At 45.0% G+C, this 25,387-nt stretch overlaps 1 protein-coding gene across 3 annotated transcripts in view; it reads right to left on the reverse strand.

Annotated features, from left to right (window-relative positions):
• Nucleotides 1–25,387, reverse strand: part of TNR (tenascin R) — a 395,170-nt gene that overhangs the window by 148,917 nt on the left and 220,866 nt on the right. For 2 of the 3 annotated variants that reach the window (XM_082229014.1, XM_082229015.1), the window contains exon 2: nucleotides 22,758–22,858. The exons of the other annotated variant lie outside the window; for it this stretch is intronic. The gene's annotated coding sequence lies outside the window, so the exon portion shown is untranslated. The remainder of the gene's footprint in view (nucleotides 1–22,757; nucleotides 22,859–25,387) is intronic. 3 annotated transcript variants of the gene reach the window in all.

A 25,387-nucleotide genomic window follows, 5' to 3' on the forward strand; every position in this document is an offset into this window, starting at 1 on the left:
CTACAAAAACATTACACGTCAGAGTTCCCGGGAATCACAGTTTTGCCAGCCCACTGAGAACAAGACCTCACTTGAAATTAGGACTGAGTAAACTGAGTAAACTGTATCTTAAAAAGCAGAGACATCACCTTGCCAACAAAGGTCCATATAGTTAAAGCTCTGGTTTTCCCAGTAGTGATGTATGGAAGTGAGCGCTGGACCATAAAGAAGGCTGATCGCCAAATAATTGATGCTTTTGAATTCTGGTGCTGGAGGAGACTCTTGAGAGTCCCATGGACTGTAAGAAGATCAAACACATCCATTCTTAAGGAAATCAGCCCTGAGTGCTCACTGGAAGGACAGGTCCTGAAGCTGAGGCTCCAAGACTTTGGCCACCTCATGAGAAGAGAAGACTTCCTGGAAAAGACCCTGGTGCTTGGAAAGATGGAGGGCACAAGGAGAAGGGGATGACAGAGGACGAGATGGTGGGACAGTGTTCTTGAAGCTACTAGCATGACTGTGACTAAACTGAGGGAGGCAGTGGAATACAGGAGTGCCTGGCGTGTTCTGTTCCATGGGGTCACGAAGAGTTGGACATGACTAAATGACTAAACAACAACAACAAAACTGTACCCTCGGGGGGGGGGAGGATCTCAACAGTTTGGCCAAAATTACACCAGATGACATTTTCCACAAGGCCCCAGTACATAGCTTTGTTCTGGGGGAATACGGCTCCCGCAATGGCAGCTGTAGAATTGATTTGGGACATTCTGGGAAGAAATGGCAGCATTTTGGGGGCCAGAAAGTACTTTCCATATGAAGTTTAAGTAACAAAACCCTCACCTGCAGCATGTAGCAGAGATCATTGAAATGTATAGTTGGAAGGGTCATCTAGTCCAAACCCCCTGCAATGCAAGAATGTTTTGCCCAACGTGGGGCTTGAACTCGCCACCCTAAGATTAAGCGTCTCCTGCTCTACCAACTGAGCTATTGTTCCTGAGAAGGTTTTCCGTCTTCTGTTCCACTCTTGCTCTACATGCGTCATGCTCTGTCTACCTTGAAGCAGTTCTAAAATTAGTTTCAAAATGAGCAAATGAATGCTTTCATTTTGCAACTTTTTCCTCTTTGGCAGTCCTCCAGTCCACACCTGCATATGCATATGTATTAAATTAGTGCAAAGTAAATAAATAAACCCATCATGCTGTGGTTTTACTGATGCACATGTACTGGTGGGCTTCAGCAACCTGTAAGGAGAAGAAAAAGTGTAAAATGATGGCAAGTTGCACATGTGAAATCGTCTGACCAAGGTTTGGAAATTAAGAATGGTAGAATTGGAAAGGAAAAGGACCCTTGACCATTAGGTCCAGTCATGAATGACTCTGGAGTTGTGGTGCTCATCTCGCTTTGCTGGCTCAGGGAGCAGGCATTTGTCCGCAGTTTTTCTGGGTCATGTGGCCAGCATGACTAAGCCGCTTCTGGTGAAACCAGAGCAGTGCACAGAAACACAGTTTACCTTCCCGCCACCTATTTATCTACTTGCACTTTGACGTGCTTTCGAACTGCTAGGTTGGCAGGAGCAGGGACCGAGCAACGGGAGCTCACCCTGTTGTGGGGATTTGAACCGCTGACCTTCTGATCAGCAAGCCCAAGGCTCTGTGGTTTAGACACAGTGCCACCCGCATCCCTTGGTAGAATGGTAGGGATTGCTAAAATGCCAGTGTTGCTTTGGCTTGAAAATCAGGAAACCGCAAACAACAAAAATGTGGGGAGAAATTCAGATGGGGAAAATTTCACAAGCATCCCAAGAAAGGGCTCCGATGCCATCAAACTGCACCTAAAGCAAGATCATACACACCTTAATTCCCTTGAGATTAATCCTCTGATATCCAGATTTCAGTATATCATTACAAGCGGACAACAGGCATAAACTGTGTCAGAACTATCTGCGTAATCCATAGATCTAGATTAGTTAAGCAAGTGAGAGAAACAGAGAGAAACAGACCCTGATGCAAAATGAATCAAAGCTACTTGTCCTGCCTTCTTGCAGAGGAACTCCTTCGACCTTGGCCAAATTTGGCAGAATGTTGCTTTTATGCTTTGTTTAAAAAAATATTATTAAAGCAGAGCAACCTTTGCTGAGAACCAGCTGCTGCCTGTAAACTGAGCACTGCAGGGGGAGAATAAATTACCCATATAGACAGTTCCACGGAATGGCGTGAGGAATGCAGCAAATCACATAAAAAGCTGAATGAGCCCATGGCCCCAAAGAGAGGTTGTAATGAGGAGCACATCATGTTACCCTAGAGCTCAAATGTTCAGCCTTCTTATTTTAATGCTAAGTATGTGGAACATGGGAATGGGCTCTGGGCAGCTTGACCTCTACTTAAGAGGCAGAAGCATGCACAGAATGTAATTTTCTTTGACTGCAGGCATTTTGGAACTGGATTCTGAAACTCCACAGGCAAACTCTAGACCTGCCCGTTGTCAAAGGTCTTGCTTTTCAGATGGCCTCTCTTCAGAGCTGATTCACATTCTGGGGAAAGATGAGCTCCCATTTGTTCCTGGTTATCTTTGGTGAGCCCAGAGAGTCAGTTCTTTGCAAAAGTAGCTGCTCACCTGCTCTTTTCATTGTGTGCGGATGTGTGTGAGGGCATAGTGGCAGACTTCACAAACCTCATGCACATTCATTTACTGTCCAGGTTCTGAAAAACATGCTAACATGTTGTCAGGGAACTGACATCAGAGCTAGAGGCGGAGGGAAGGCTCTCAAATGATGCTGGAGAAGGGCCCAGCAGGGAGAGAGGCAGCTCCGCAGATGGGGAAGCAAATCAGCGCAACACCAGGGATATAGAGGGTCTGATGGGGGAATCGGCGAGAGGGCTCCAGGACTCTTCACCGGACACCAGCGGGGAGAGCACGGGTCCTCCACTACCCACGCCCACCCTGCGCAGAAGACTTCCGCGCAGAGAGAGTAGGAGGAGACTGGGTGTCAAACAACTTTTATGTTGGAAAAGGTTTAAGAAACGCCCACTGACAGATTCTGCTAGCGACTGAGGCAGCCACGAAGTGAAGGGCTGTCCAGACTGAAAGGTTTAGCAAGGCAACAAAGGCTGGAGAGGCGGCAACTTAAGCACGAGCAACCCATACACATACTTTTTTCACCATTCAGGGTCACATAATGTCTGGGAACCCCTTCTTTCTTTGAAGTATAGGTGGGGGCGGAGGGGGAATAGGGAGTTTAGAAAGGGATGGCCACAAGCACTGAGCCAAAAACAGACTTTCACTATGGTTGAAAAACACTTCATAGTCCTCTGACTGGATACCTTCTATGTCCAGAGGGAAACTTCACAGGGTCTTTAAAGTGAAGGCAGTAAGCCTGAAATGAACATTTGGTGTCTTTGCAACTAATGATGTGATAAGCACCTAAATCTTCAAATGTTTAAGTGTGTCTCATTTAGTGTGAAATTAAAGCTATTGTTCTGTTGAAGGTATGCAATTACTTTACTCCCTCTGACATAAATATCTAGCATAACTAAACCACGTTTTACTGACTGATTTCAGCTTTCAAAATGGCTAGAAGAGGACAGAGGGGAAAAGGACTGGCCAGCAAATACATAAAGAGAGAAGAGACAGAGTGAACCTCCCAGGTGTATAATATGCCAAACAGCAGCCCGTGCAAGCTTGTGAGGGGTCAGAAGGCAGGTGATTGATGGTGCCAGCTTACAGTACAGCATACTTGCCAAGTAACTGAGTTGCTAACAAGTACAGAATGTGTGCATTGCAGTAGATGGGTGTTACAAAGAGTACACACTGAAGACAATTCTTGAAAATAAAGTAGTTTTGTCGTCCAAGCTGAGGGGGGGGGGGAAGAGGACAGCTCACATGGTAATGATGGAAACTCATGGTTTATAGACACAAAGATGAAGATTTGTTCAAATGCCACAGTGATATTTCTACCGTTGCTAATTCTACTTCAGCTGGGCCAGCATGTTCTGAAAGTACAGTGCTGTGTACACAATTTAATGTTCTGTGATAGGGGAAGGACAGGCTAGAATAAATTGTACTGCAATCTGAGCTATATTATCTTCCAAAATTAAGGAACTTAAAAGAGGTCATGAAGGCCAATCTTTTCTCAATAACCATGTCATCATGCACAGGTGACATATAAGCTTTGGATAGACTTTATGCTATATTTTTCATCACAGCCACCCTGTCATATTTATTCATAACATAGGGATCTTCAGCCACGAGGTATTCCCATAGACTATGGCTCTTGCAGATAGTTCATGGAATACCTGTAGTTTTCAGTAGTGTAGCTCAGATTTGAGGTCGCACTACAGTTTCAGATATTTTTTGCTCCATGACTAGATACTCAGAAATCTCCTGATATGTGTGGCTCCCATCAAAACCTGACGAGGTCCATTCCACTTGCTTAAAATTATCCAAAGCTCCACAGTTTCTCTTGACTATGTTGCGTACCAATTTAACTCCTCTAGGTTTGAGGGTTCTTCTCATTGTTCATGCCTGTGCCTTGTGAAAATCTGATTTTACCCCCTTATTTGAGGCTTGGTTAAGCAAAATCTCTCTTTGGAGTTTCTGCACATCTGATAAGATCCGATTCAGTGGGTAAGATTGGATTTTTACAAGGCACAGCTACAGAACAATGAGAAAAGTCTCCCAGCCCTGGGGGAATTAATCAGTACACAATACAATCAAAACATGGGTCAAGCAAAAGTGTAGATGAGTCCTTATACATAATGTCAAACCATGGCTTGTTCATTTGACTGCATTAGTTCTCTGAAGTTATAGGTAGCACTGGGAAACATATGTTTCAGATCATATTCAGATTTAGTCCACAGCTGAATGGAGATTCCCCAGACTCGGGAGCAAAGAAACTTTGCAAACTCGGAGAAGCTCCTCAACCTGATTGAGTAAACATTTACACAGACTCTTTTTATTTCCTTTCTGCAAGGAATTCCCTTAAACTGTCACCCTACCTCACCCTAGCCAGTGGTGGACTTTGGGCTCTCAAATTTCAACCACTCATTGTGCAATGCTAAAATTCTGTACCCCATTGTTTTTGGATGTTCTGTGGTGTTTCACCTAGGGTAACTGCACCAGCCACACTACCCTAAAACCACCTCTGCCCTAGCCTTGCCTGCAGTTATATACATGGGTTAGACGAGGTGAATCTGTCGCTTCAGGGGGCAGGGGATGGAGCCACCCCTGCCCTCCGATTCCTCTCTGAGTCAGTGTCTTCTGGGGACAAATATCCCTCTTTCCTCTTGCTGCTGGAGGAGCCTGACTAGAGAAAGCACGGAGGCTTTTGCACACTAAAATAAATGGTCCTTGCCTAAGGGCTTCTCAGCCTCATTGAATGTGGCAAGGAAAGCAGAGCCCTTTGTTCAAGCGAACTATCAGAGTGCCATCTTCTTTCGGGCAAGCATGAAGTTTACTGTTTAATTCTATAGGATCAATTGTGAAAGCTTCCTGAGGCTGTTAAAATGCATTTGAACTTTTCAAGATGATTAGTTCAATCCCAGAGTGGAGAAGAAAAAGTACAGTAAAGATCCTATTATAATCTAAATTCTCTCTCTCTCTCTCTCTCTCTCTCTCTCTTCTTTGTCTGTTTTAAAAGTCAAGCCCACACAATCCAGCAACTCTGTATTTTATGTTGCTGAAAACACATGTCTTTACAGTTTTGTGCCAGATTATGGGGAGGAACAGCAAATTTTGGGAGTGCTCAAAAGCGCTGGGCCACTCACAAGCATATTCTTTTATTGTTTACTCAAAAAGTATCATAGCATTGTAGATTTGGATCATCTAGTCCAGGCATATCCAACTTTCAAAAGACTGAGCTCTACTTCCACTATAAAAAACTAGCAGTGATCTACATAAGTTGTTGTGCTTTTTTTAGAAAGTCTACCACAATCTATCACATACAACCCACAATCTACCAGTAAGAAACCTTCAGACAGAAGAGCATTTCAATACCTTGAGTACTGGGATAGCTCAGTCAGTAGAGCATGAGACACTTAATCAGAGGGTTGTGGTTTCAAGACTTATGTTGGACAGAAGATTCCTGCATTGCCAGGGTTTTGACTAGATGACCCTTGTAGTCCCTGCCAATTCTATGATTCCATACAATCTTCATTTTTCATTTCTCCCCTGGAAGCCTGATCACTTCTGTTTCTAATGCTTTCTAATTTATGAGAAAGGAGAGTTAACAATGTTTCATCCATTTATCTGTTGGGGGCAGTGGTCAGAATTCAATAACATTTGAAAGAGAAACGAATTTGTAATAATTAAACCAAGCAATCAAGGTAGAACAAACTGTTTTCTGGGCTTTACCAGCCCAACTTGTACAAATAGATTTTTTCCATGCTTACAAAATATGAAAACATCACCCCTGAAGTGACTGCATGTTTTGAAGGGAGGGAGGTTATGGGAATAGCTTAGTTGAGTAGGAAAGCTGAAAATAACGCCAATATATTTCACATCTGGCAACCAATGTGCCCCTATGGTTTCAGATAGTGCATGTGTAGGTGAGTCAAAAAAGCCTGAGACACAAATTTTCACAGCCCTCTAGTGGCTATGGTGGCTCATTTACCAAAAACAATGCATTTAGCGTCAGCTATGGGAGTGTATACTTGATTCTGACTGAACTAAGCCTCCTAGGAGAATTGAGTGTGCACTTCCAGAGTTAATACCAAATACGTTACTTCTGGTAAATGAGCCGCTAGAGCGCTGTGAAAATATTTATTTGCGCTGCAGAGGTAGAATGTTGAAAAGCTACATCTGCTGAAATTCCCTTTTCCATATTCACCCTACTGTAGATGCTCTCTAAGGCAGAGTTGATGGTTCATCAAGAGATACGCTCTGTGTTCACCTAAAGGTTTGGGCTAGGTTGGAGGGGGGGAAATCTCAGTTTCGGCTTAAAAATGAATGGAAAGCTTCTTGAGAGCTTTGAGTCCAGTTTGAAAGAGAGATAATTGCTTGAAACACCCATTTGTCCATTGGTGATAGTGGGACAAAAGGGGGGAAACCTTATAAGAAGCCAAACCTGCATAAAATGCATTGCATGTTTCCAGCCTAAGATTGAAATGCTAGGTCTTAGAATATACAATTCTTTTCAGTGAGACTTGCGCTGGAGAAATTCCCAGTGCATAGTGTCTAAAAACCATGTAAATATTAGTGCAAGAAATGCATAGGAACTCTGGTGTTAACCCTGAAGGGGAAGCCAGACTACCAGAATATTCAAAATAAGTTTACTTGCCAAAGAGAGCAAGAAAGGGATGCCTACTGATTTTTCTCTTTCTTGCCAAGACTGTACTCCTAACCCCTGCCTTTGCTGTCACATTTCTGTCTGATTATTCTTTCTATACCTCCCTGCTTGCTCTAAGATCGTGGAGTCAAATTCCAGTAACTCCTTTGTAGAGGCAGTGGAAACTCATCAATTTTTCTTTATTAAGGGAGAGTGCTGTAAATCAGTGTTCCCTGAGGGGGGTGCTACACCGAGCAGCAGAATTGACTGAGAGTCTCCCTCCCAGCCTCTCCTCATGCTCTGGTTTGGTGCATTAAGCGATTGTGCCTGAATCTGCTCAACACTGAGCACAAGAGGAATGCTAAGCAGACTTGTCCTGGCACAGCATCTCTCCTAACAATGAAGTCATTCTTGAGGGTTTATTTTTATTTTTTGCAATTCTCACTGGAGCTTCCTAAAACCAATTGTTGCTTATCTGCCTTATCAGGGACAAGCTGAGCTTATTCTTAAGCTAAAAAGACCTCCATGCAGCAACCCTCAAACTCCCCCAACCGCCTTCTCTACTCAGTTCCCCTTGAATGAGGCAAGCGCCTCATTTTACATGACACAGAGGCCACCAGCCTTGACAGTAGAAGCCACTCCTGAAATACTTATTATTTATTAGGTGTCTGCAGGTGGAGGTAATGAATGAACGAACATATGAATGAATGAGCGAGCCAGCGAGCAAACAAATGAATGACTAAGAGGCTCAGGACAGCAGTTCCAAATGAAGGTTGTCCAAACAGATAGCAGAACAGCTTCTGCAAAGTGTGTGTGTGTGCTCTCCCCTGACATATCACACAAAACATGTGCAAAGTGCTAATGTGAACTGGAAATTATGTTTCCCCAATCCTAATGACATTTCAAGCTGCATCCCATTCACCCACTGGGAGATCCCACATCTCAGCATTCAACAGGACGGCCATTCTTGTTTTGCTCCCTTAAGTGAGAGCTTTGGAACTTGCAGGAATCTAATCTTTTTGTTCACAGCTATTACATGGAACTACAGATTTAGGGCTGCATTGACTAGTTTTCACCTTACAATTTCAGGTCGAAATTAGCAAAATCAGCAAGGAGGAAAATTTCCCTGAAAAAGACTTAAATTGCCTGTTTGCCTTTGTCACAGAGAGATGGGAAGTTTAGGGCTAAATTACAGAAAATGCCAAAGATGTTTTAAGTTTGACCTTGGGTTGCGACTGAAGGCCCCTGTGCTCCTTTCTGCAGCCCTTCCTCTTTCCTCCGGTCTTCCTGGATATACAATCAAGGTGTATGTTTGTTTTGCCTCCGCCAACATCCTGATTCAGTTTAGGCCTCTGTGCCAATTGCACAAGCAAAGACCTAGAAATCCTTAGCCAAGTCCTGTGCTAGGTGTCTTCAGTTGGAGTTAGCTAGTGAAGTTCCATGAAGTCTGCGCAGGAGAGGTTTTATTAAGAATGTGAACTATGAGACAAGGAGGGAAAGCAGGATGGTGATTTAAGAAAATACACATGAAAGAACTAGGTAACTTATGGAAGACTATTGGGGAAGGGTCATAGCTTCAGTCCCTGGCATCTTCTGGTAGATTGGGAATATCTGCAGGGTACGATCCCAGACCCTCCAAGTGTCTCTATTTTCCAGGGACGCCCCTGATTTACAGAAGCCATCCCAGTTTCTGATTTGATCCCAGAATGTCTCACTTTTCCTTAGGAAGTCCCTGTTTTCATTGGAGAAATGTTGGAGGGTACGCAATCCTAAGCTATATAGACCTGAGGTATAAGGCAGCTTCCTAGAATCATAGAATCACTGAACTGTAGTGTTGGAATGGGCCCTGAGGGCCATTTAATCTAACCTCCTGCAATGGATGGTCTATTGGAGAGTCTCAGCATTCACACAGGTAGGGACACCCAATATAGATTGCAGCACACAGTATACTTCAGTGGCCAAGGCAGGAACAAAGGAAAAGAGGCACTCCATTCATGGTATTTGCCTCCATGTGACAAGCTGCCTGGAACAACCGATGGAGGTGAGGCTGGGAAGGTGTTAATGAAGGAAGCTCCTGACAGACAGAACACATCCAGATTCTCTTTGTCAGATTCTCTACTCAAAATTGACCTGGTTGCTCAGAAGGACTGGTGAATAGAGTAGTGGTAAGTTTTAAAGAGACTAGGAGGTCAGGCCTACTCCCCAATAAATGGGCCAAGTCCTCAAAAAAAAAGAAAAAAAAAAGAGAGAAGCATTCTTTGACACTGCCAAAAATGCTCAAAACTCACAGTGCATAGTTTTGTCTTGGCCTTAAAACAATGCAAGTTTTCACCATGGGAGTCATCTCAGAATTGCACTTGTGGAGAAAAAGGCTACATTGTCTTTTCAACAATTGCATTTTCCTTCCTCTGACTTCCCAGATATGTTGAAAAAATAAAAAAGGAAAATGTCATCTAGGCCTTACATCTTTAATTAGTTGGCTCGTTTCCTCGTCAATTGGAGAAGGGATGAGCAACTTAATGTGACTTACTGGTGCTTTCCACTCCTGACAGTGATGGGCCTTCTGTTATGTTTCTACATTGTTGGATGGATTGAATAGAAACCCATGCTCCTTCCTCTGCAAATCAAACACGACGTATTTGGTGGCCACTACATGCTGATTAAACAAGAAGGATTCACTTCGATGCCTAGCAGGTAGTCTGCTGCTTGGATGACTCAGCCAATGGTGCTGTCTATGCTGAAGTAAGACTTGCTTTTATTTCTTGTGTGCATTCTTTAATCCCTCATTTTCTAGGTCAACTAAGAGATGTTTTGACCCTGAGGCAATGTTTCTTGCATTCTGCATATTGAGAGTTTCATCTTCCCTGAGTTTCTTCTTCCCTTCTGGTGGGAGAAGCTCCTGGTTTCATTTCAGAGCGATTTATGTTTAGTCTGCTCATTCCTTCATTAGTTCTTTCTTAATTGCCTTATACCTTTATATCAAAAGGAACAACAAATTCCTTTGCCCTTGGGCAACTTTGGGAAGACCAAGTCCTCCTCTTAGGCTTAGATCTGCACAGCAGGGGGCGCAGCATCCTTGCAGTCACACGTTGCTTTCAAACCCTACAAAATGCAGGGTGATCTAGGACTAGGCAGGGTAGACTTCAAACCTATGGGATCTACTTTGTTTCTTCCCTAGAACCCCCAAGGTCCATCAAAAGCAGCCAAGTGGAAAATACTGTGGTGGTTTAGGAGGTCATAGGCAGGCATAAAATTGAGGAGCAAGGCACGTTTGAGTGTATCTTAGCCTAGGAATGTGTTTCTGGTATCAGACCTGAACTTAAAGTCCTTTGTGGGAATGTTCAGGGAGGCAGGAGAAGATATATTATATAATGATATCCTTCCTAACTTGCGCTAGCAAGTTCCTTTACTTAGCAGAGTTTCACATTCCCCTTTTAAACTCACACCAGGTAGCTGGTTGCAGGTTTGTTTAAGTCTCTTGATATTAATGTCCTGGTAAGTTCCCTTATATCCCTCTTAAAAGAATAAACACGCCACAATCTTGTGTAAAGTTCCTTGAGTCAGAACGACTGAATCTGTGTCCACTGCCCATGTGCCGGTTCATGACTAGGGGCTTCTAGATTTCATGATCCTGCCCCTGTTACAATTTGCCGACCACCATGGGACTTTGGGGGTTTGGGTTGGGTTTTTGGAAGACACCTGTGAGTGAATTTGTTTTGTGTGTGTAGATCAGTGCACACTGACCAACGCACAGTCTTTGCAGTAGGGCTCTGTTCCGATGGCATGAAGTAGTCACAACGAACCGGTAGATCCCATCTGCTGCAGCCTTCATCCGCCTTCACAGCTGTTGTAACATACCGCTTGTTATCATCCACCTGTTTGGCCGTTGAGAACTTCTAGGATCATTCTTTGTCTAGCTTCTTCCCTTTGACCTTACCACCTTGGGTGACCCTGCTGGGAGTACAAGATTCCCGATGGCTTCGCTCACAAGAGTCATAGGAACGTGCAAGCCCACGACAAGGTGATGATCCAGTGAGTGAGTACAATCAATGTGTACATTGACAATGGAAGGAACTAGCTTTGGTGTATGTTTATCACAGTTGAATTCCACCTGCCTTCCCGGGATTTTAGAGTGACACCCTTAGGGATCTATCCTGTTTATATTGAGCCCTGTAAGGTAGATGAGAGAGCCCAAAGAAGCTACTTTGCTGAAAATAATGTTCTTCTCTTGACAGTAGTACTTCCCACTTAAAAAAAAAATCAAGTCATTCACAAATCTGTCTGTTCTAGAACTTAGATCTCTGAACTGAGTCATCATTGTGCTATTGGCTTCTAAGCGATTGACACTGAGAATCTCTCAGCTTGCTCCTCAAAGGCAGTGTAGATTCTAGTGGATCAAGGGCTTTAAGCAGCACCTGTGATGTTTAGTCACACATTTTCTTTTCCTCTTTCTCAGAATTGTGGGGGGAGGGGGGAGGAGTCTTCTTAATTTCTCCCCCCTCCAGACACAGTTCTTATTGTCTCCTACAGAGCTGACCTTGAATGTTCTGCGCTGCCAACTGCTACCCAGACTACTAGCTTTTTTAAAAAATTCTTAACTCCAGAAGTCAATGCCTGTTTCTAGATCTTCTGCCACATCACTAGCTTCCTGGCCCTGGCCCTGCTGCTGCTTACTGGGAGGCGGCAGGGAGGTCTGGGTTATGCATTCTGGGTGTGGATACTAGGATGTGTTCAGTTACTCCAATATGTTGCTTAATGGTTAGTTAAGCAACTGAGAAAGTATGCTATAGCCCATAGGCTAGGGATGGGGAAAGTTTTCAGTCTAAGGGACATATTGCCTTCTGGGACCTCCCACTGGCCACATGGCAGCGATAGTCAGAGCCAGAGGCAAAAGTGAGCAGAGCAACAAAAGTAAAATTCACCTTTGTGTGGTAGGGTAGTTTCTACACACACACACACACAGAGAGAGAGAGAGAGAGAGAGAGAGAGAGAGAGAACTCTATACTCCATCTAGGCAAGAGGCAATGTTCAAGGAGACATTCCACCGATTCAAAAAACCTCTCTCTGTGTGGAACATGGCCAGGAAGGGATTTGAGATTCCTCACTCTTGCCAAACCCTGGATGGGACAGCAGGGAGACAGATCTCCAGGACACTGGACCTTTCATTCAAAGCAACTGCTGGTGGAATCTATTCTTTACACCAGTTCTCTCAGAGGCCTCTTGCTCTGAGTCTAGACCCCATTCAGCAGGTGGTGCCAAGTGTGGTGGGAAAGTGTCTGGAGACCACCGATTATGCTTGAGGATGCTAAGAGATGGGTAGGCACTCTCCAAGGGGTCTGAAATCTGTTTGCTCAAAAGCTGTCTTCCCATGACTTCTGCAGCTGGAAAGGCTTCCCTGCTGTGCAATAATGGTTCTTTTTGTGGGGTGGGGGCAGTGTGTTGATAGCATTTGCTCTGGCCTCCATCACCTCCACTGTAGCAAACTTGTTACTGTCCATTGTTGTGAAAATTGCTTTGTCTTCTAGAAGTGTTATACGTTATTTTCGGTTTACATCTTTGTTGCAAAACTGCTTTAAAAGGGAAAAAGATAAACACAAGTAGTCTTATCTTTGACCAAAATGACCAAAACTAGTCTTTCAGTTATAGAAAAGCATTTCTTGCTTATCTCGGATTGAAGAGCAAGAATCTATTGTATTTTTCTCTTTCCAATTTTTCTGTATTCTCATGATTTTGTTAGCACTTATCTTTCCTTCTTTATTTCACAGCTGCCCAAGCATTTAAAAGAATACCCCCACCTTCCCAACTATGTGAGTCTAGCACCATAACCTTTGCACATTAATGTACTGGCTCCTAGATGACTCAGAGAGAAGTGCAGATGCCCGGTAAGTTTAAATCCTCAACTAAATGTCTGTTAGCATGAAAACACACAGTCTGGGCCACAGACCCTTCTGCTGCTGCACGGAGGAGGGCTATTGCCTCAGTGCACTTATATATTTATGTATGAAACCTCCTTATACACCCTTGCAACTGACTTTTAATGGAATTTCTAAGACAATGGTGGCCTCCATTTTAGCCAGTGTGTCAAATCAGAAGCACAATATAGTGCCACAAAATTGCAATCCCTACTGCACGTATTATGGTCCACTGAGTTGGGGAACTGGCCAGAGCTTAGGCCTGGTCTGAGGTTGCATAATGGGCTGTACCTTAGAATCCTAGAGTTGGAAGAGACCCCAAGGGCCATCGAGTCCCACCCCCTGCCAAGCAGGAAACACCATCAGAGCACTCCTGACATATGGTTGTCAAGCCTCTGCTTAAAGACCTCCAAAGAAGGAGACTCCACCACATTCCTTGGCAGCAGATTCCACTGTCAAACAGCTCTTACTGTCAGGAAGTTCTTCCTAAGGTTTAGGTGGAATCTTCTTTCTTGTAGTTTGGATCCATTGCTCCGTGTCCGCTTCTCTGGAGCAGCAGAAAACAACCTTTCTCCCTCCTCTATGTGACATCCTTTTATATATTTGAACATGGCTATCATATCACCCCTTAACCTCCTCTTCTCCAGGCTAAATATGCCCAGCTCCCTTAGCCGTTCCTCATAAGGCATCGTTTCCAGTAAGTGCCCGGTTTGGGCTCTGGGGCAGACAGGGGTGGGGGAGCTCCCATGCCTTCAGACCTCTGGGCTGAGAAGAGGACTGCAATGACACCAATTCTCCCTCTTACTGTGCTTAAGAGGCTCCCCATGTGCTTGGGCCCCTCTGCACACAGGCAGGCTGAATTCCCACTGTTTAGGCATGTGACCATTCTTAGAATCATAGAATCATAGAACCTTCTCAAATTGCAACCACAGTTTTCAATAATCTCCAACATCAACCCCTCCCCTCCCCCCAACAAGTAGAAAAGCAGCATAGTGGGCCATGTGCTAGGCTAGAACTGTCTGCACTAGTAGTGTAGCTGCAATGAGTCCTTCACATGGAAAGTGGTACCCACACACCACATGATCTAAAGTTGCAGAATCCACTCTAACATGCCCTCACCATTCTGCCAAGTCTTCTTGCTGCAAGTGATGACCAGACCTCAAGTGCAGACTACCATGTGGTCTGACTCTCTTCCACAATCAGGCCCACAACACTCTCTCCTCATGCCACACCTCTAAGTGTGCCTGTGCAGGTTGGCTGCCCATAATCGGACCAATTCAATTGTTGACAGGCAAGTCTACCAAAGACCAGCCTCCCCCACCTCAGGTCCGCCTTTGCCCAAAAGAGAATAGCTTTGTGCAAATTAAATATTATGTCAGACATTCAGTTACTGTAATCCAAAAGTTTGGATTCACCTAGCAAGAACTCCATTCATCAATAATCATTTGAGACCGAACCAACTCGTGGACCTTGACCTGATGATAGTGAACCATGCATGTGGATCTGCCTTCTTGAAAATCTGCTATGGTCTGAGGATTCATGCAATGAAAGTTATTCACAACTGCTTTGCTTGGAAATGCAAGAGGCTAAGCGAATGTGTGAAAAGCTCTGGGTGAAAAGCTCCTGGAGAGCTTTGAGGTGCCATTTCTCACCCGGCCCCACAGTCAAAATCCCTTGCAGCTTGGGTCTCTTATTATGACATGAAGGACTGAGGGTCCTCTTCCTGTTGCTCTCCCGTTGCCAAATATGCAAGGCATCCCTCCTATGCTTTGGACCTCCTAATGCCAAGAATACGAGGCAAGACACTATCATTTTGGGTGAAGTCAGGCCACAACTTTATTGACTCCAGATGTATGAGATTTGGCACAGGCATTAGGCAGACCCCACCCCTTCTGGCACACTCGCCAGAAAAACTTACATTTTGGGATCAACCAGAAATGAGAGAGTTCCTGACCTGCATCAACATAGCTACCTCATTCAGTGCTCTCTGAATCAGGGTCTCTATGGTATGTGGCTGGCTGCTGTGTGAGGTGGGATGCTGTGTAAAAGGAGGTCTTCTCATATAAAGTAGGAAGGAAGGAAAACTTCTTTCCTTCCTCACATGGTGCTCCCAGGCATCTGATGTTCCTGATGCTGTTAGTTCTGGGTTCTCTCCTCTTGTGGTGCCCCAGATGTCTTATTGTCCCTCCATGGATTGATTGCTCCTGAAACACACTTGCTTGCAATCTACCAGAGGATTATAGTTCCCCTTAGTACAGCAATTGCCGAACTGCATGTCACAGGAGAACTAATAGCTTTCCATGAGTAATTAAATTCTGTCCTCCCCCAATTGAGGAGGCTGCCCATTGCATCTGTGCATGATTTATTGTTCTGTCCTTGTCGCCTTTCTAATTAGCCACTTCTGGGATGGGAGGGATTATTTTGCTGCGTGATTAGATTATTCTGTCACTTTTGATGCAGAGATAGGCAGAAGAATCTGCCCCAGTGTGGTGTAGTGGTTAAGAGCGATAGACTCGTAATCTGGGGAACCGGGTTCGCTTCCTCGCTCCTCCCCATGCAGCTGCTGGGTGACCTTGGGCTAGTCACACTTCTTTGAAGTCTCTCAGCCCCACTCACCTCACAGAGTGTTTGTTGTGGGGGAGGAAGGGAAAGGAGATTGTTAGCCGCTTTGAGACTCCTTAAAGGGAGTGAAAGGCGGGATATCAAATCCAAACTCTTCTTCTTCTTCTTCCCCCTCCACAGGAGGCTGGCACTAGTGACAAGTCACTGTTCTGGGCTTGCTTGTGCCAACCAGGAGGTGTGGCCAAATAGGCAACTTCTGCAAAAAGACAGGAGATGTGTTCATCCGACTGTGAGTACCTCTTTCTCTATGTTCACTTTAAAACAACACCTTTTGGGAGTGAAACGTGACTCCAGTTTTGATTCAGAAGGAAAAACTGTGCCTTTGGCTTTCAGAAGTTTTGGAAATGCTGGGTTGTAACATCTGCCAGCACCTGTTGCCCTTGAAGCAATCAAGGGCAAGACTGCTACCTCCTGTTTTCTTGAAATGACGCCATTGCAAGAACAACAAACATACTCATTGTTGCACTGTGGTTGTCTCTACCAGCAGCTGCAATGGCAAAAATTATAATTCTGGTGCCTCATTGTATTATGGGGCTCTCAACCCTTTTATTAGAATAACTGTTTTTCCTAACGTGGCTGTCATCACCTCATTATAATTCCATTACCTTTCTCCATCCCAGCTCCATTACCTTTAACAACAACTGCCTTACAATCCATTATCTTCCTTATCATCTCCTGTGCAGTTGTTATCCTCACCTCCTCGTTTGCAATCATCACCTCACCACAATTACAGTCCCATTATCTTTATCACTACTCTGTTAAAGCCCTAATTATATCCATTACCATTTTCCTATCTCTCTCTTTCTTGCAAATCCGTATCTTCACTAATAATAATAATAATAATAATAATAATAATAATAATAATAATAATAATATCCTCATCTCTCTGGCCACCCCATTGCAACTCAGGCATCTTCTTCATTTTATCCATACCTGTAGGATAGTTTCATACTTGCAATTGTTTTCTCATTTCAAAATTATTGCCATTCATTGTCGGAGTTGTCTTCGTCCATTGCTGTTTTGCAAGTTGCACTTGGTGCATGGGAATCAGAACTGAATATGACAGGCACACTATCTATTTCATTCGCCCCCCTCTTGGTGCTCCTTCCATATTGATAATACCTTCACCTTTGTTGTCATCATCTTTACCATAATCCAACATTACGTTCACCCCTGTTCTGGTCACAATTATTTCCATTATCCTCTCTGTTATCTCCATTGCAAATTGTACAGCAGCTTTTTCATAATAATCTGTGTCCCATTTCTACCAACTTCTCTTCCAGCCGAACATGAAGCTCCCGCCACCTCTGTGTTTCAATGCCATTAGTTTAATCATCAATGGTTCTCTGCCGTATTGCCATTCCGTTCCCTCATTATCCCTCTTACAGCCAGCTGCTCCTGCACGACAGTGCTATTTCCCCCCATTTGGTATCCATGTTATAATTTTCTCCAGTTGCAATGGAAAACACCTCCAACACTCATTGTGCTATTAATTAGCAATTTAATTCTTCAACATGCCTGACAAATACCAAGTGCTATGATAACTATATTCACTTCAGACCTTCCTCAGCATTGCCCAAGGTCCTCTCAGATCTCCTCCATAACCTCAACAACACCTGCCCACAAACTATTATCTTTCTCATCTCCTGTTCCTTTAGATCACGCAATGAGATCCTACTAATCAGGGATCATGTGCTGAGTGTGATAATGCCATGATGCGAAGAAGTCGGTGAGATTTGGTTATGTTCCACCCTTTATTCAAAACCATCCTCCTCCACTGGCATTATTCTTTTGCCACACTTTGTGGCAGATTACTGCTATCTCCTGCCTCTGTCACCAGTATAGTATGAAAAGCCCAGGGAGAAACCATTGATTAACTACTAAACAAATTAGTAAGGCCCTGTCCTAACCATTCAGCGCCAGGAGTTCACAGACAGTTTGGTGTCCTTCATTTCTGCAATTTATTCCAATAGCAGGATTTATTCTTCCAATATCGGAAATGTACTTGGCTGCAACTCTAATTCAAAACTGCAAACTCTTCTGAGTGTTGCCCCAGCACCCGTTTGCCAGCTACTGTTGTACTCAGAGTGCAACATGAAATCCTTTCACATATGTCAGCGATTTGGCAGGGTGCAATATTCTCCTAAAGCCTCTGTTTTTTCTGCCTTGTTCTTTTAGCAAAGTTGCCACAAGAAAGTGAATGCTACTAGGTAAGAGTCTTCCTGGCTTCCCACACCTCATCCCACCCCACCAACCACGTGTTAGAAATATTTACCTTTATGAATTGGGACACCTTTTCAATTGATCAAAAGGTTTTTAGTCAAATAGTACAACAGATTAAGTGATTAAATAGTGCAGTCCTAGAAGACATGAATATAATTGAGAAAATAATAATAATAATAATAATAATAATAATAATAATAATAATAGTCCTTTTTATAGTATAATTATTTCCCCCTGAAATTTGAGAATTTTGGCAAGCAGCTCAAAACCTGTCATTTGTAATTGATTGCTTTTCCATTTAGAAACCGAGGATAATCATGAATCCAGTGAATGTGTTTGGAAGTGCCATTCATTTACATGATCATCCAGTGCTGCTTTACACAAGCATGTGCACTGATGTGGCCATGCTGTGCATATGTGCCATGTCTCCTGTCATACGTAAGGGGGGGGGAATCACTTCTTTTTACCGCATGTACCTTGTGTGCTGAGCTCAGTTGGGTCCCTCTGTGCAAAAAACCTGCCAGATTCCCTCTCGCACATGATCTGCACCACCTGGCTCTTGGAGCATTAGCAGGATACCCTGAGGCTGGGATGAGTATTTGTCAATCTCAAACAAACGAGGAACTTTATTTTGATTGATTGGTGGCATTGCTTGACCACACTTCCTCCCACAGGAGCCCAGGGTGGTTTTCAACATGGTCAAATAACCAATTACAACAACAACAAAACCACACATTTAAACTTATCTGCCAAAAACTTTTCAACCAATTTCTTTTGTAATGCAGCAAACAAAAAAATACAAGTAAAAGATGCAGAATTACCTTCAGCATCGCAAAGCCCAAGCAACAGATGCGCCTTTGAATTATGCCCAGAGATCATCAGGGCATTATTTGTAGCTCTATAGAAGAGGAGCTACGTTAAGCATTTTGGCCTCAGGCCTTTCAGAGCTTTATACACCAGGACCAACACCTCGAATGGAGCTCAGCAGCTCACTGCAGCCAGTATCCTATGTTTCCAGCATCAGTGAAATGTACTTCATTTATTCGATTCCTTAGATTTATCACAAGATCTCAGGGCAGCTCACAAGATGAAAATACTTCCAATCTGTTGCACTGGTTTGTAGCCTTGTAGCTGCATTCTGCACTAACCACCTTGAAGAGTAGCTCCACACAGTGCATTGCAGTAGTCCAGCTGTAAGATTTACCAGAACATAGATGGCTGAAGTAAGGCTATCCAGATCCAGGGACAGCCATAGCTGACAAACCATCCAGAGCTGGACATAGGTATTCCCTGCCGCTGAAGCCACTTAGGATTCTAGCAACAGCATTGAATCAATATTAATTAATTACTTACCCCCAATTACTTAATTAATTCCCTTTTATATATCACTTTCCAGCCTCCCCTCTGGAGCTCAAGGTGGGATATGTGGTTGAGAGCAGTGATTGGCCCAAGGTCACCAGTCCCTGGGGGTTTCACCCGTTGTCTCCCAAGTCATAGTCCGCAGTTCATAGGTTCCCCTTGCAGAACAGGTCATCTTTGTAATTCCCATTCACATGAACTCCCTACCAACAGCACCTCTCTCTTTTCAGGATTCAGTCTCAGGGTTTGTTGCTCTCATGACTGTCTCCAGACATTAGTCCACTCTGCAGAGTTTGAAGCAGGCAGTACGAGGCAGCAACAACTCCCTGGAGGATAGCGGTAACAGGAAAGGGGTGGAAAGTGCCAATAGAAGAAGAAGAGTTTGGATTTGATATCCCGCTTTATCACTACCCGAAAGAGTCTCAAAGCGGCTAACATTCTCCTTTCCCTTCCTCCCCCACAACAAACACTCTGTGAGGTGGGTGGGGCTGAGAGACTTCAGAGAAGTGTGACTGGCCCAGGGTCACCCAGCAGCTGCATGTGGAGGAGCGGGGAATTGAACCTGGTTCACCGGATTACGAGTCTACTGCTCTTAACCACTACACCACACTGGCACACATAGCCAGCAGAGAAAGGAAAGGCAGAGAAACAGAAGCAATAACAGGTGCAGCCTTAATCTCCTACCAATAAGCCCCAGATTTCACAGACCTTCAAAGTAATTAAGGCTGGGCAGAACAACCTGCCTCTGCTACGTGGCGTTTTAACCATGGACGGCTCCTGCAATTTACTCCACAGCAAGAGGGTGGTAGTGTTTACTGATTCCATACTGCATCATAGTCACCATATCTTGGGGTGTGCCAATCAGAAGGTTGGCGGTTCGAATCCCCGTGACGGGGTGAGCTCCCGTTGTCTGGTCCCTGCTCCTGCCAACCTAGCAGTTCGAAAGCATGCCCCCCCAAAAGTGTAAGTAGATAAATAGGTACCACTCCGGGAGGAAGGTAAATGGCATTTCCGTGCGCTGCTCTGGTTTGCCAGAAGCGGCTTAGTCATGCTGGCCACATGACCCGGAAGCTGTATGTCGGCTCCCTTGGCCAGTAAAGTGAGATGAGTGCTGCAAATCCAGAGTCGTCCACAACTGGACCTAATGGTCAGGGATCCCTTTACCTTTACTGCATCATAGTCGCCATATCTTGGGGTGTGGATTTTCCAAGGAGGGATGGCCTTGATCCAGCAAGAATAGTTAAAAACAAACACCCTCCCCTTTTCTGGATTGGAGCAGTTCAGGATGTGAAATGAGAGTCTCATATGCAAGCTGGTGGTGGGTTGGGGAAGTCGCACTAGATGCCCACCTCAAATGCCCCAATGTATCTCAGGCACAACATCTCCCTTTCTTTACTGGAAGTCTCTGTATATTTCCAGGGTGGACCCAGGTCCTGTAGTAAAGCAGGGCTTCCACATGGAGAATGTTTTCACCTCAGTCAAAAGCTGTATGGATCTGCCCCAGATTCTAGTGAGGGTAGAACTCTGATGCACTCCTAAAGATAACTAGCCTAACTGAGGAAAATCAACATAGGCTATACTTTGATCTACATAAATGACATTTCCCCCCTCCCAGAGTTAAGAGAATTACACATGAACATTGGTGGCTTGGGGTGTTTGAATAACAACACAATTACCGTTTATATCACATATTTGAAGTTTCAAAATACTTCTTATCTCGGTCAGCCCTGGAAAGCAGAATAAAATTAGCTCCATATTGCAACGGAAAGGGGGAATGGAAGTTGAGAGGATAGTGCCTATCTGCTGAGTCTATGGTTGAGATGAGATTTGAAGTGGGCCCACATAGCTCGTACTCTTAGACATGGCCCTCAAACCATCTCAGCACCACTAACTGCCCACAGAGAAAGCATAGCCACCCCATAGCTCTTCAGCACTTTGCCACCTTACTTTACTTGTTGCTGATGCCCCCAATTCAAATTTCTATCTGGCTTAGAATGCAAGCAGGACTAAAATTGTGGATGCCAGGTGGAACCATGCACATGTCTCACACACGCAAAGCTACAGCCTGGGACAAATACACCTTTTGCCCTATGAACGCGGTCGGTTCTCTAACATACCTGCACAAATGTCTCTACTCCTTGGAAACCTCTTTATGTGATAAATTAAACCAAAGTTTCTCTGGAGACCATAAAGCAAGGGGAGGAGGGAATGTTTAAAAGAGGAAAGCATACCAACAAAATAACTCATTCTTAGAAGAGTTTTGCACAGGCTCAGCTGTTCATCATACCCACAGCAGGCACCTCACAGAGGAGAAAAAGAAATATAGAACATCTGGAAACCTCTGAAATTAAAAGGAAGCCCAAGTTTGTGTCTCCTTCCACCAGGCAAAGAGTTATGGTGAGTACTGTAGGGACATGGCTGTGTTTTATGATAGGCTTTTGAAGCCCTGGAAATGTTCAGTTAGGTTAGTAAATAATTCAAAAAATGATTTGTGCCAGCCCATCCGAGATCACATAATGCAGGAGTAGAGCATGCATTCCCCGGCATGAGTGAGCACAGTAATATGCTTTTATTGCCAGTCACGTAATAACCCACGTCCTTAGGTACCTTATTAAAAACAACATTGTTAGCGCTGTAGCTTCCTCATGTCAGCCATGTTAGGCCTTCTATTCTGCGCTTATGCCTTGTGAAATCCAACACTGGCATTAGGGGGTGGAACCTGTGGGCAGCAGCTGGGGCCCCAGAGCCCTGGGAGGGGGTCCCACTACCCCTCTGGACTGCCTCTGCTTGCTTGCTCACCTGCCTGCCCATGCCCTTGGGTGAGGAGATGAGCAGTGAAGTAGACGGCTTGGTATTCGGACCCAATTGTTCCCTGGCCTCTGAAAGAGGCAGGGCCTGAAGCTGGGATCTAATGCATGCTCACCTTTAACTCCAGTCCTTCCCATTCTCTGCATGACCAGTTCTTCTTTATACTGGTTTGGTGGGAAAGGAGAAGCACACTGGGTATATAAAAACTAGCCCTGCACAACTTACGACTCTTTGAACTAAATGCAACCCATGCGTCACACACTGCAGCCTTTAGAGATGCTTGCCCTATGTTTGGTTGGCGAGCTGAATTTGGTGGGTCTCAAGCTGCACACGCTTTATCTAACTGCAACACCGCGGAAAGGAGATGGAGCCCACAACAGACTGGGAGCCAAGAACCTAAAGGGGACAAGAGCCCCGTCATTAAAAAGATGGAATCCTCCGGAAGGTTTAATGAAAGGCGGCAGGGATTGTGTGGAGAATGGAATTCCCTTCTATGTGGAATTTGAGCTTCTCCCAGAACTAAAGAGAGAAGTCGCTACACACTGAGTGATGGGAGGAAAGGGGTGGGGAGAACCAAGAAGGCCCAGTACCTGCTGAAACAGGCTGTTTGATGTTCACCTCTGTGACTCGTTCCTTGATTCAGTTCCCCAAAGCAAGCAGCCTCTTTATCAAGTCAACACTCCACAGCCGCCTAGAGAGAGAGCAAAGAGAAAAGGAAGAGATTAAATCTTCTCATTCAAAGGGGGGAACAAACTTTATATTTTGGGAGAGGAAGTTGCTCTCCCCCCTTTTTTTAAAAAAAGTCTACTAACAGCTGAAAAAATGTTCAAAACTGCCAACCTTTTCTTCCACACATCGGGAGTACAAATGGCACCTTTTCATGTCTGAATTTACTCCCCGACACTTGTCCATTGTCAGTGGGGTGTATGGTGTGTTAAGATATGAACTGAGGATACCCCACTGTCAAATTTGGGAACTGGAGAGCTATCAGGTTGCAAGAAATGTGTTATTTTTGGCTATTAAACCAGGGTCTCTTCTGAACCTGAACCTGGGATCTAAGATGCAGAAATATACCTTGTATTTCACCACCACGGAAGTACAGACAAATCAGCCAGACTAGCAAGGAAGTATATTGAACAATGATAGGCCTGAGCAGGTCATGTGGTACTGTTGACCCTTATAAAAGTTTTCAAGTTAGGCATGCTCACTACGTTGAGCAAAGTTGGAGGCTGCTATGCTGCGCCCTGTGATAGGCTGCATTTTCCCCTGCCCTTTTGCAAGGAACTTGATTCTATCTGCTACACCCAACCCACTAGCGTGGTCTTTGCCATCAGACTAAGCTAGCAGTGCTGTTGGTGCCTGGAAAGCTACATCAGGCTGGCAAAGACTGCACTAGAGTTTCTGAAGGCTTCCTAAGGCCTGGCACCTGTGATGGGGGCAAAGACTGGGAGTGCAGGGAATATGCAGGTTAGGGGGCAGAGGCTGGGTCTACTCGTGTGTGGAAAGGGCAGAAGGGAGCAGCACCCTGTGAGTCAGGTTTCACAGTTTGTGGTGGGCAAGAAGCTGGATCCGATGGACAAAATGAAGCATCAGTAGCAAATGCTCAATCCATCTGCACACATCATTTTCATAGAATCATAGAATCATAGAGTTGGCGCTCCGGACTTGGCAGGTGAGGGGGGTCCCCAGTGGGCGGCAGAGAGAGCCGGGAGGGCAAAGGGGAGCCGGGGGGGAGCAGCGCTGCTCCCCGAGCCGAGCCCGGGGGGAAACTTCGGCGTCGTTGCGCCGGGTGTTGGAAGCGGAGGCTGGCGGGGGCCCCTCACCTGCAAAACCTGGTCGCCTCTCATATATTTCGTGCATTGCATTCATCGCCCGCTTTCTCCTCCAAGGAGCTCCCGGGGGCGCGCGTGGTTCTCCCCGTGTTATCCTCACAACAACAGCCCTGCGAGGTGGGTCAGGCGAGTGGCCCAAGGGAGCACCCAGGGATTGTCCTGGCCAGGTGGGGTGATTTGAACCCTGCTCTCTGCCCGGTCTTCGTCCTCATTTAGCCCCCACATGTGCATGACTGTGCATGACTGAGGTTTTCCCCCCTCGTCTTGGCTATGGTGTGAGTCTGTGCTGTTAATTAATGGGGTTCTGCCTTCGGAGAAGATGAGCCAGCCCTCAAGGAGGTGATTATGTAATTTGCTAGCAATTCATGTCCCTCCCGGCGTGACGCTGCGCGCTGACGTCACGGGGCTGTAATGGTGGTGTGCCTCGAGATTTTTTTCATGAAACAAGTGTGCCTTTGCCCAAAAAAGGTTGAGAAACACTGATCTAGATGCTATACTCCTATTGATGCAGCCCAGAATTGCATTGGCTTTTTTAGCTGCCGCGTCACACTGTTGGCTCATGTCAAGTTTGTGGTCAACCAAGACTCCTAGATCCTTTTCACATGTACTGCTCTCAAGCCAGGTGTCACCCATCTTGTATTTGTGCCTGTCATTTTTTTTTGCCCAAGTGCAATACTTTACATTTCTCCCTGTTAAAATTCATCTTGTTTGTTTTGGCCCAGTTCTCTAATCTGTCAAGGTCGTTTTGAAGTGTGATCCTGTCCTCTGGGGTGTTAGCCACCCCTCCCAGTTTGGTGTCATCTGCATATTTGATCAGGATGCCCTTGAGTCCATCATCCAAGTCGTTGATAAAGATGTTGAATAAGACCGGGCCCAAGACAGAACCCGGTGGCACCCCACTAGTCACTCATTTTACAAAACAGTCAGTTCAGATGGTACTATTCAGGTACTATTGTACAAACCAGTCAGTTCAGATGTGTTTTAATTTGTTGGAAGCCACCCAGAGTGGCTGGGGAAACCCAGCCAGATGTGTGGGGTATAAACAACAACAATTGCTACTACTGCTGCTACTACTATATGTGCATTTCATATTTCTTTGGAATGGTGGCAGGAGGCCACCAGCCCGGAGCTCCCCTGATCTTGCCACTGCCACATAGCCCCATCCTGATAAGTGCAGAGATGCTACAACCCTACACACCTTGAGTCACTGCTGGAAGCATCCAGGGAGGCCAAAGAACCTCAGGGTGGAGTCTGGTTTGCTTAGGTATGGACCTGAAAGTTCTCAAGCCAAACAGAAAATAGCTTGCACCCTTGCATCTGGCTCCTCCACCTGACTATTTTCTGCTTCCTTGATGACTTGGAGAAGATAAGAGTCCAAAACTGAAACC

This window comes from Podarcis vaucheri (genome assembly GCF_965113315.1).
Source record: "Podarcis vaucheri genome assembly, chromosome: 6".
Taxonomy (NCBI): domain Eukaryota; kingdom Metazoa; phylum Chordata; class Lepidosauria; order Squamata; family Lacertidae; genus Podarcis; species Podarcis vaucheri.